The sequence below is a fragment of the Corvus hawaiiensis genome, chromosome 5 (assembly GCF_020740725.1).
Source record: "Corvus hawaiiensis isolate bCorHaw1 chromosome 5, bCorHaw1.pri.cur, whole genome shotgun sequence".
Taxonomy (NCBI): Eukaryota; Metazoa; Chordata; class Aves; order Passeriformes; family Corvidae; genus Corvus; species Corvus hawaiiensis.
The window spans coordinates 76221544-76232299 of NC_063217.1; the positions used below are offsets into that span (position 1 = coordinate 76221544).

Genomic DNA, 10756 nt, shown 5'->3' on the forward strand with positions numbered 1-10756 from the left:
AATCTGTAATGTAGGGTGTAGTCTGGCCTCTAGATGATATTCCGAGATTGACACAAGATGGCTGGAGCTGTTAAGTTCTCGTGCAGCCCTTTGACTTTTGTCATCACTTTCTTGCAGAGGCAGATGGATTAGAATCCATGGCAGAGCGCCCCATACCGGGTGAGGGGGTTCCCACATGAAGGTCAGTCACCGTTTGTGTTTGCAGAGCAAGTGTATATGGTGGCTGTGTTACAGCATTGTTCTTTGTCCTTGTTCTTAGGAGGAGATAAAGCCAGATCTCAGCAGTCAAGGTCAAGTGAACGAGGTAAGAAGTCCCTGGTGGTAAGAACCACTTGTTATTCCTTGGGTGCCAAGTTCTGGTACAGCTCTAAGCATCCATTGTCATTTGTGTGTTTCAGGCGGTCCACTTGTAGTACACCAAAACCCCTCACCGACCGGCCGCCGGATGTGTCTCACCGCCCTCGTGAGTACTCTGCAAGTATCGTGGGACTCTGCGACGAAGCCTTTACCTTTTCCATGTAAAGGTACTGTCCGGGTGGCCTTTGGCAACGGCCGAGGAGTTGCGGCAAGTCGGGGAGGGAGGAGGGGATGGAGGGAGGGAGGGAGGAGGAGCGAGGGCCCACTCAAGTTTCAGTCATGCCACATTAGCTCGTCTCCACTCAACCCAGGTATACCGTGTGGTGACGGCGTTGGCCTCGGAGCTTGGCTGAAGCGTGCGGCCCGAGGACCCTGGCCTTTTTAGGAGACAGTGAGTAGTGGAATTGTTGGGTTTTGGCCGATGTGCCACTAAGCTCGTGTACTGATGTTCGGTTTTCTTTATTGTAGCTGACTGAGAGACAACAGCCTGGCAATGGCAGGAGCTTCTGGGACGGCGGGAGGCGGCCTTCTTTTGCTCCCCAGGAAGATTCACATCCCCAGACGTCCGAGAGATAAGTTGAGGGATATGACCCACGGAGGGAATGAAAGCGGCGTGTCGGGTCGGGGCTCTCTGGGAGGGAGTTTTGAGTCAGCTTTGGAGATGGGGATACCCAAGAAGGGGCGCCTTAGCCCGCATAATGGAAAACTCTCACGTTTGATCACAATGCTGAGGTGCGCAGGGCAGAGCAGTCCCAGTGCGTGTTGTGTCGCTTGTCTATTGTGTACGCCGTGTCTTTTGGGTGTCTTGTGTCACAGGTCTTTTGCCTTAGCCCTTCGATGTGCTTGCAGTCATGCTTTCCGCCAAGAGTTCTCTCTCCTCTTGGCATCCTCTTGTTTGTCATCTCCTGTGTCACGAGTGCCTGCATGCGTTTGGCCCACAGCTGCTCTGCCCTGCTGCATAGCCTGGCCTCTAGGTGTATTAGAACAAGGCCCAAGGCCTTTAAATCTGTAATGTAGGGTGTAGTTTGGCCTCTAGATGATATTCCTAGATTGACACAAGATGGCTGGAGCTGTTAAGTTCTCGTGCAGCCCTTTGACTTTTGTCATCACTTTCTTGCAGATGCAGACGGATTAGAATCCTTGGCAGAGCGCCCCATACTGGGTGAGGGGGTTCCCGCATGAAGGTCAGTCACCGTTTGTGTTTGCAGAGCAAGTGTATATGGTGGCTGTGTTACAGCATTGTTCTTTGTCCTTGTTCTTAGGAGGAGATAAAGCCAGATCTCAGTAGTCAAGGTCAAGTGAACGAGGTAAGAAGTCCCTGGTGGTAAGAACCACTTGTTATTCCTTGGGTGCCAAGTTCTGGTACAGCTCTAAGCATCCATTGTCATCTGTGTGTTTCAGATGGTCCACCTGTAGTACACCAAAACCCCTCGCCGCCGGCTGACAGACCTGGCTTGCCGCCCTCGTGAGCCCTCCAGAAATATTAAGGGACTCTGCCACGAAGCCTTTAGCTTTTCAATGTGACGGTACCATCCGGGAAGCCTTTGGCAACGGCCGAGGACTTGCAGTGAGTTGCGGAGGGAGGGAGGAGCGAGGGCCCCCTCAAGTTTTGGCGATGCCGCATCACCTTGTCTCCTCTTAATCCAGGTATACCCTGCGACGATGGTGTTGGCCTCGGAGGTTGGCCAAAGTGTGCGGCCCAAGGACCGCGGCCTTCTTAGGAGATGGTGAGGGGCAGAACTGACAGGTTTTGGCTGAGGTGCCACTAAGTTCATGTGCTGATGTTCGTTTGCTTTTGTTTATTGTAGCTGACCAAGAGATAACCAGCCCGATGAAGACATGAGGTTTCCGCCTGGCGAGGTGGCCTTCTTTTGCACCCAAGGCAGACTGATATCCTCAGACATCCAGGAGATAAGTCGAGGCCTGCGACCCACAGAGGGGGTGAAAGCGGGGTGTCGAGTTGGGACTCACCGGGAGGTATTTTTGAGTCAGATTTGGAGGCGGGGATACCCAAGAAGGGGCCCCTTAGGCCCCATAAAGCAAAAGTCTTGGATTTGATCACGGTGCCGAGGTGCGCAGGGCAGAGCGGTCCCGGTACATGTCACTAGTCTATTGTGCGTTCTCTGTCTTTTGTGCATCTTGTGTCGCAGGTCTTTTGCCTTAGCCCTTTGAGATGCTTATCGCAAACGCTGGGCATTATTCTTAGCGTCTCTGTTCTTGGTGTTCCTCAGTGCGGTGCCGATACCATTGATCCTTTGACTCGTGAGCTTGGAGGTGCATCAGCATCACGTCTCTCTTCAGCGACATTGAGTCGGGTGTCTTTTCAGGTCTTGTTCTGAGCTGCATCGACAGCTGTGCACTGCAACGATCCATTATAGGGGATGAGGACTTGTAAGAATGCGAAGATAGCTAGAGGATTCCGCCCGTCCAATTCTCGGGCATCCGTCTTTGCAGTTCTTGGAATAAGTCCTTCTGTTATCATCCTCTTCTGCCAGGGTTCGTGCAGCCTCCTTGGCTCCCCGTCGGTCTCGCCTAGGTCATCTCATTCCTCATTTGCTCGGTCCTTGTGATCATCTAGCCCAGAGTTTTCTCTCTTTGTTGCATCCCCTTGTTTGTCATCTCCTGTGTCACGGGTGCCTGCGTGGGTTTGGCCCAGAGCTGCTCTGCCCTGTTGCATACCCTGGCATATAGGTGTAATAGAACAAGGCCCAAGGCCTTTAAATCTGTAATGTAGGGTGTAGTTTGGCCTCTAGATGATATTCCGAGATTGACACAAGATGGCTGGAGCTGTTAAGTTCTCGTGCGGCCCTTTGACTTCTGTCATCACTTTCTTGCAGATGCAGAAGGATTAAATCCTTGGCAGAGCGTCCCATACAGGGTGAGGGGGTTCCTGCAGGAAGGTCGGTCACCGTTTGTGTTTGCAGAGTAGGTGTATATGGTGGCTGTGTTACAGCATTGTTCTTTGTCCTTGTTCTTAGGAGGAGATAAAGCCAGATCTCAGCAGTCAAGGTCAAGTGAACGAGGTAAGAAGTCCCTGGTGGTAAGAACCACTTGTTATTCCTTGGGTGCCAAGTTCTGGTACAGCTCTAAGCATCCATTGTCATTTGTGTGTTTCAGGCGGACCAATTGTAGTACACCAAAACCCCTCACCGACCGGCCGCCGGATGTGTCTCACCGCCCTCGTGAGTCCTCTGCAAGTGTCATGGGACTCTGCAACGAAGTCTTTACCTTTTCCATGTAAAGTTACCGTCTGGGTGGCCTTTGGCAATGGCCGAGGAGTTGCGGCAAGTCGGGGAGGGAGGGAGGGATGGAGGGAGGGAGGGATGGAGGGAGGAGGAGCGAGGGCCCACTCAAGTTTCAGTAATGCCACATTAGCTCGTCTCCACTCAACCCAGGTATACCCTGTGATGACGGCGTTGGCCTCGGAGCTTGGCTGAAGCGTGCGGCCCGAGGACCCTGGCCTTTTTAGGAGACAGAGAGTAGTGGAATTGTTGGGTTTTGGCCGATGTGCCACTAAGCTCGTGTACTGATGTTCGGTTTTCTTTATTGTAGCTGACTGAGAGACAACAGCCTGGCAATGGCAGGAGCTTCTGGGACGGCGGGAGGCGGCCTTCTTTTGCTCCCCAGGAAGATTCACATCCCCAGACGTCCGAGAGATAAGTTGAGGGATATGACCCACGGAGGGAATGAAAGCGGCGTGTCGGGTCGGGGCTCTCTGGGAGGGAGTTTTGAGTCAGCTTTGGAGATGGGGATACCCAAGAAGGGGCGCCTTAGCCCGCATAATGGAAAACTCTCACGTTTGATCACAATGCTGAGGTGCGCAGGGCAGAGCAGTCCCAGTGCGTGTTGCGTCGCTTGTCTATTGTGTACGCCGTGTCTTTTGGGTGTCTTGTGTCACAGGTCTTTTGCCTTAGCCCTTCGATGTGCTTGCAGTCATGCTTTCCGCCGAGAGTTCTCTCTCCTCTTGGCATCCTCTTGTTTGTCATCTCCTGTCACGAGTGCCTGCATGGGTTTGGCCTAGAGCTGCTCTGCCCTGCTGCATACCCTGGCATATAGGTGTATAAGAACAAGGCCCAAGGCCTTTAAATCTGTAATGTAGGGTGTAGTTTGGCCTCTAGATGATATTCCTAGATTGACACAAGATGGCTGGAGCTGTTAAGTTCTCGTGCAGCCCTTTGACTTCTGTCATCGCTTTCTTGCCGATGCAGACGGATTAGAATCCGTGGCAGAGCACCCCATACCGGGTGAGGGGGTTCCCGCAGGAAGGTCGGTCACCGTTTGTGTTTGCAGAGCAAGTGTATATGGTGGCTGTGTTACAGCATTGTTCTTTGTCTTTGGTCTTAGGCGATAAAGTCAGATCTCAGTAGTCAAGGTCAAGTGAACGAGGTAAGAAGTCCCTGGTGGTAAGAACCACTTGTTATTCCTTGGGTGCCAAGTTCTGGTACAGCTCTAAGCATCCATTGTCATTTGTGTGTTTTAGATGGTTCGCTTGTAGTACACCAAAACCCCTCACTGACCAGCCGACAGACCTGGCTTGCCGCCCTCGTGAGCCCTCCAGAAGTATTAAGGGACTCTGTGATGAATCCTTTACCTTTTCCATGTTAAGGTACTGTCCGGGAAGCCTTTGGCAATGGCCGAGGACTTGCAATGAGTTACGGAGGGAGGGAGGAGCGAGGGCCCCCTCAAGTTTTGTCTTCTCTTAACCCAGGTATACCCTGTGATGATGACGATGGCGTTGGCCTCGGAGCATGGCGAAAGCATGCGGCCCAAGGACCGCGGCCTTCTTAGGAGACGGTGAGGGGCAGAATTGACAGGTTTTGGCTGAGGTGCCACTAAGTTCATGCACTGATGTTTTTTGCTTTTGTTTATTGTAGCTGACCAAGAGATAACCAACCCGGTGAAGGCACAAGCTGCCTGCATGGTGAGGTGGCCTTCTTTTGCACCCTAGGCAGATTGACATCCCCTGACATCCAGGAGATAAGTTGAGGCCTGCGACCCACAGAGGTATTAAGGGACTCTGCGACGAAGCCTTTAGCTTTTTCATGTGAAGGTACCGTCCGGGAAGCCTTCGGCAACGGCCGAGGACTTGCAGTGAGTTGCGGAGGGAGGGAGGAGCGAGGGCCCTCTCAAGTTTAGGCGATGCCGCATCACCTTGTCTCCTCTTAACCCAGGTATACCCTGCGATGATGGCGATGGCGTTGGCCTCGGAGGTTGGCCAAAGCGTGCGGCCCGAGGAACACGGCCTTCTTAGGAGACGGTGAGTGGCAGAACTGATGGGTTTTGGCTGAGGTTCCACTAAGTTCATGCACTGATGTTTTTTGCTTTTGTTTATTGTAGCTGACCAAGAGATAACCAGCCCGATGAAGACATGAGGTTCCTGCCTGGCGAAGTGGCCTTCTTTTGCACCCGAGGCAGACTGATATCCTCAGACATCCAGGAGATAAGTCGAGGCCTGCGACCCACAGAGGGGGTGAAAGCGGGGTGTCGAGTTGGGACTCACCGGGAGGTATTTTTGAGTCAGATTTGGAGGCGGGGATACCCAAGAAGGGGCCCCTTAGGCCCCATAAAGCAAAAGTCTTGGATTTGATCACGGTGCTGAGGTGCGCAGGGCAGAGCGGTCCCGGTACATGTCACTAGTCTATTGTGCGTTCTCTGTCTTTTGTGCATCTTGTGTCGCAGGTCTTTTGCCTTAGCCCTTTGAGATGCTTATCGCAAACGCTGGGCATTATTCTTAGCGTCTCTGTTCTTGGTGTTCCTCAGTGCGGTGCTGATACCATTGATCCTTTGACTCGTGAGCTTGGAGGTGCATCAGCATCACGTCTCTCTTCAGCGACATTGAGTCGGGTGTCTTTTCAGGTCTTGTTCTGAGCTGCATCGACAGCTGTGCACTGCAACGATCCATTATAGGGGATGAGGACTTGTAAGAATGCGAAGATAGCTAGAGGATTCCGCCCGTCCAATTCTCGGGCATCCATCTTTGCAGTTCTTGGAATAAGTCCTTCTGTTATCATCCTCTTCTGCCAGGGTTCGTGCAGCCTCCTTGGCTCCCCGTCGGTCTCGCCTAGGTCATCTCATTCCTCATTTGCTCGGTCCTTGTGATCATCTAGCCCAGAGTTTTCTCTCTTTGTTGCATCCCCTTGTTTGTCATCTCCTGTGTCACGGGTGCCTGCGTGGGTTTGGCCCAGAGCTGCTCTGCCCTGTTGCATACCCTGGCATATAGGTGTAATAGAACAAGGCCCAAGGCCTTTAAATCTGTAATGTAGGGTGTAGTCTGGCCTCTAGATGATATTCCGAGATTGACACAAGATGGCTGGAGCTGTTAAGTTCTCGTGCAGCCCTTTGACTTTTGTCATCACTTTCTTGCAGAGGCAGATGGATTAGAATCCATGGCAGAGCGCCCCATACCCGGTGAGGGGGTTCCCACATGAAGGTCAGTCACCGTTTGTGTTTGCAGAGCAAGTGTATATGGTGGCTGTGTTACAGCATTGTTCTTTGTCCTTGTTCTTAGGAGGAGATAAAGCCAGATCTCAGCAGTCAAGGTCAAGTGAACGAGGTAAGAAGTCCCTGGTGGTAAGAACCACTTGTTATTCCTTGGGTGCCAAGTTCTGGTACAGCTCTAAGCATCCATTGTCATTTGTGTGTTTCAGGCGGTCCACTTGTAGTACACCAAAACCCCTCACCGACCGGCCGCCGGATGTGTCTCACCGCCCTCGTGAGTACTCTGCAAGTATCGTGGGACTCTGCGACGAAGCCTTTACCTTTTCCATGTGAAGGTACTGTCCGGGTGGCCTTTGGCAACGGCCGAGGAGTTGCGGCAAGTCGGGGAGGGAGGAGGGGATGGAGGGATGGAGGAGCGAGGGCCTACTCAAGTTTCAGTCATGCCACATCAGCTCGTCTGCACTCAACCCAGGTATGCCCTGTGATGATGGCGTTGGCCTCGGAGCTTGGCTGAAGCGTGCGGCCCGAGGACCCTGGCCTTTTTAGGAGACAGTGAGTAGTGGAATTGTTGGGTTTTGGCTGATGTGCCACTAAGCTCGTGTACTGATGTTCGGTTTTCTTTATTGTAGCTGACTGAGAGACAACAGCCTGGCAATGGCAGGAGCTTCTGGGACGGCGGGAGGCGGCCTTCTTTTGCTCCCCAGGAAGATTCACATCCCCAGACGTCCGAGAGATAAGTTGAGGGATATGACCCACGGAGGGAATGAAAGCGGCGTGTCGGGTCGGGGCTCTCTGGGAGGGAGTTTTGAGTCAGCTTTGGAGATGGGGATACCCAAGAAGGGGCGCCTTAGCCCGCATAATGGAAAACTCTCACGTTTGATCACAATGCTGAGGTGCGCAGGGCAGAGCAGTCCCAGTGCGTGTTGCGTCGCTTGTCTATTGTGTACGCCGTGTCTTTTGGGTGTCTTGTGTCACAGGTCTTTTGCCTTAGCCCTTCGATGTGCTTGCAGTCATGCTTTCCGCCGAGAGTTCTCTCTCCTCTTGGCATCCTCTTGTTTGTCATCTCCTGTCACGAGTGCCTGCATGGGTTTGGCCTAGAGCTGCTCTGCCCTGCTGCATACCCTGGCATATAGGTGTATAAGAACAAGGCCCAAGGCCTTTAAATCTGTAATGTAGGGTGTAGTTTGGCCTCTAGATGATATTCCTAGATTGACACAAGATGGCTGGAGCTGTTAAGTTCTCGTGCAGCCCTTTGACTTCTGTCATCGCTTTCTTGCCGATGCAGACGGATTAGAATCCGTGGCAGAGCACCCCATACCGGGTGAGGGGGTTCCCGCAGGAAGGTCGGTCACCGTTTGTGTTTGCAGAGCAAGTGTATATGGTGGCTGTGTTACAGCATTGTTCTTTGTCTTTGGTCTTAGGCGATAAAGTCAGATCTCAGTAGTCAAGGTCAAGTGAACGAGGTAAGAAGTCCCTGGTGGTAAGAACCACTTGTTATTCCTTGGGTGCCAAGTTCTGGTACAGCTCTAAGCATCCATTGTCATTTGTGTGTTTTAGATGGTTCGCTTGTAGTACACCAAAACCCCTCACTGACCAGCCGACAGACCTGGCTTGCCGCCCTCGTGAGCCCTCCAGAAGTATTAAGGGACTCTGTGATGAATCCTTTACCTTTTCCATGTTAAGGTACTGTCCGGGAAGCCTTTGGCAATGGCCGAGGACTTGCAATGAGTTACGGAGGGAGGGAGGAGCGAGGGCCCCCTCAAGTTTTGTCTTCTCTTAACCCAGGTATACCCTGTGATGATGACGATGGCGTTGGCCTCGGAGCATGGCGAAAGCATGCGGCCCAAGGACCGCGGCCTTCTTAGGAGACGGTGAGGGGCAGAATTGACAGGTTTTGGCTGAGGTGCCACTAAGTTCATGCACTGATGTTTTTTGCTTTTGTTTATTGTAGCTGACCAAGAGATAACCAACCCGGTGAAGGCACAAGCTGCCTGCATGGTGAGGCGGCCTTCTTTTGCACCCTAGGCAGATTGACATCCCCTGACATCCAGGAGATAAGTTGAGGCCTGCGACCCACAGAGGTATTAAGGGACTCTGCGACGAAGCCTTTAGCTTTTTCATGTGAAGGTACCGTCCGGGAAGCCTTCGGCAACGGCCGAGGACTTGCAGTGAGTTGCGGAGGGAGGGAGGAGCGAGGGCCCTCTCAAGTTTAGGCGATGCCGCATCACCTTGTCTCCTCTTAACCCAGGTATACCCTGCGATGATGGCGATGGCGTTGGCCTCGGAGGTTGGCCAAAGCGTGCGGCCCGAGGAACACGGCCTTCTTAGGAGACGGTGAGTGGCAGAACTGATGGGTTTTGGCTGAGGTTCCACTAAGTTCATGCACTGATGTTTTTTGCTTTTGTTTATTGTAGCTGACCAAGAGATAACCAGCCCGATGAAGACATGAGGTTCCTGCCTGGCGAAGTGGCCTTCTTTTGCACCCGAGGCAGACTGATATCCTCAGACATCCAGGAGATAAGTCGAGGCCTGCGACCCACAGAGGGGGTGAAAGCGGGGTGTCGAGTTGGGACTCACCAGGAGGTATTTTTGAGTCAGATTTGGAGGCGGGGATACCCAAGAAGGGGCCCCTTAGGCCCCATAAAGCAAAAGTCTTGGATTTGATCACGGTGCTGAGGTGCGCAGGGCAGAGCGGTCCCGGTACATGTCACTAGTCTATTGTGCGTTCTCTGTCTTTTGTGCATCTTGTGTCGCAGGTCTTTTGCCTTAGCCCTTTGAGATGCTTATCGCAAACGCTGGGCATTATTCTTAGCGTCTCTGTTCTTGGTGTTCCTCAGTGCGGTGCTGATACCATTGATCCTTTGACTCGTGAGCTTGGAGGTGCATCAGCATCACGTCTCTCTTCAGCGACATTGAGTCGGGTGTCTTTTCAGGTCTTGTTCTGAGCTGCATCGACAGCTGTGCACTGCAACGATCCATTATAGGGGATGAGGACTTGTAAGAATGCGAAGATAGCTAGAGGATTCCGCCCGTCCAATTCTCGGGCATCCGTCTTTGCAGTTCTTGGAATAAGTCCTTCTGTTATCATCCTCTTCTGCCAGGGTTCGTGCAGCCTCCTTGGCTCCCCGTCGGTCTCGCCTAGGTCATCTCGTTCCTCATTTGCTCGGTCCTTGTGATCATCTAGCCCAGAGTTTTCTCTCCTTGTTGCATCCCCTTGTTTGTCATCTCCTGTGTCACGGGTGCCTGCATGGGTTTGGCCCAGAGCTGCTCTGCCCTGCTGCACAGTCAGGCCTATGGGTGTACCAGGACAAGGCCTGGGGGCTTGTAATTTGTGATGTAGGCTGTAGTTTGGCCTCTAGATGGTATTCCTAGATTGACACAGGATGGCTGGAGCTGTGAAGTTCTCCTGCAGCCCTTTGACTTTTGTCATCACTTTCTTTCAGATGCAGACGGATTATGACTGTGGCAGAGTGCCCTGTACCTGGAGAGGGAGTTCCTGTAGGAAGGTCAGTCACTGTTTGTCTTTGTAGGGCAAGCATAAATGGTGGCTATGTTACAGCATTGTTCCTTGTCTTTGTTTTTAGGAAGTAAAGCTGGATATTGATGTTTAAGGTCGATGGAGTGAGGTAAACGGCGACTGGTGGACAGAAGGTGTTGGTATTGCTCCAGTATCAATGACTGCTTCAGCTCTAAGCATCCACTGTTGTTTGTTCCTCTTCAGCGGTCCACTCGCAAGATGTCCTGGCCCAGAATGCCAGGGGCCAGGTGGGTGCAAGCTTAAGGTATTGGTGTGGCACACTTCAGTCGGAGTGGGGCGGTTGTGATTTCAGTCTCTCAGCCTGTTTTTTTGCTTTGTTTCTTTGCAGGTGCTGCTGCCGCCGCCCTAGGCGTGCCAAGGAACAGAGGCCAGCAGGCCACTCGGCATTTAGGCGGGGTGACTAATAAGAGAGCGGTATGTGGT

At 52.5% G+C, this 10756-nt stretch overlaps 1 long non-coding RNA gene across 1 annotated transcript; it reads left to right on the forward strand.

The window, feature by feature from the left end:
* The first annotated feature begins 270 nt into the window (after positions 1 to 270).
* On the forward strand, positions 271 to 3781 carry LOC125326688. Its single transcript, XR_007203940.1, has 3 exons — positions 271 to 304; positions 399 to 524; positions 3753 to 3781. It is a non-coding gene; the product is annotated as an uncharacterized LOC125326688 (long non-coding RNA).
* Positions 3782 to 10756: the final 6975 nt, after the last annotated feature.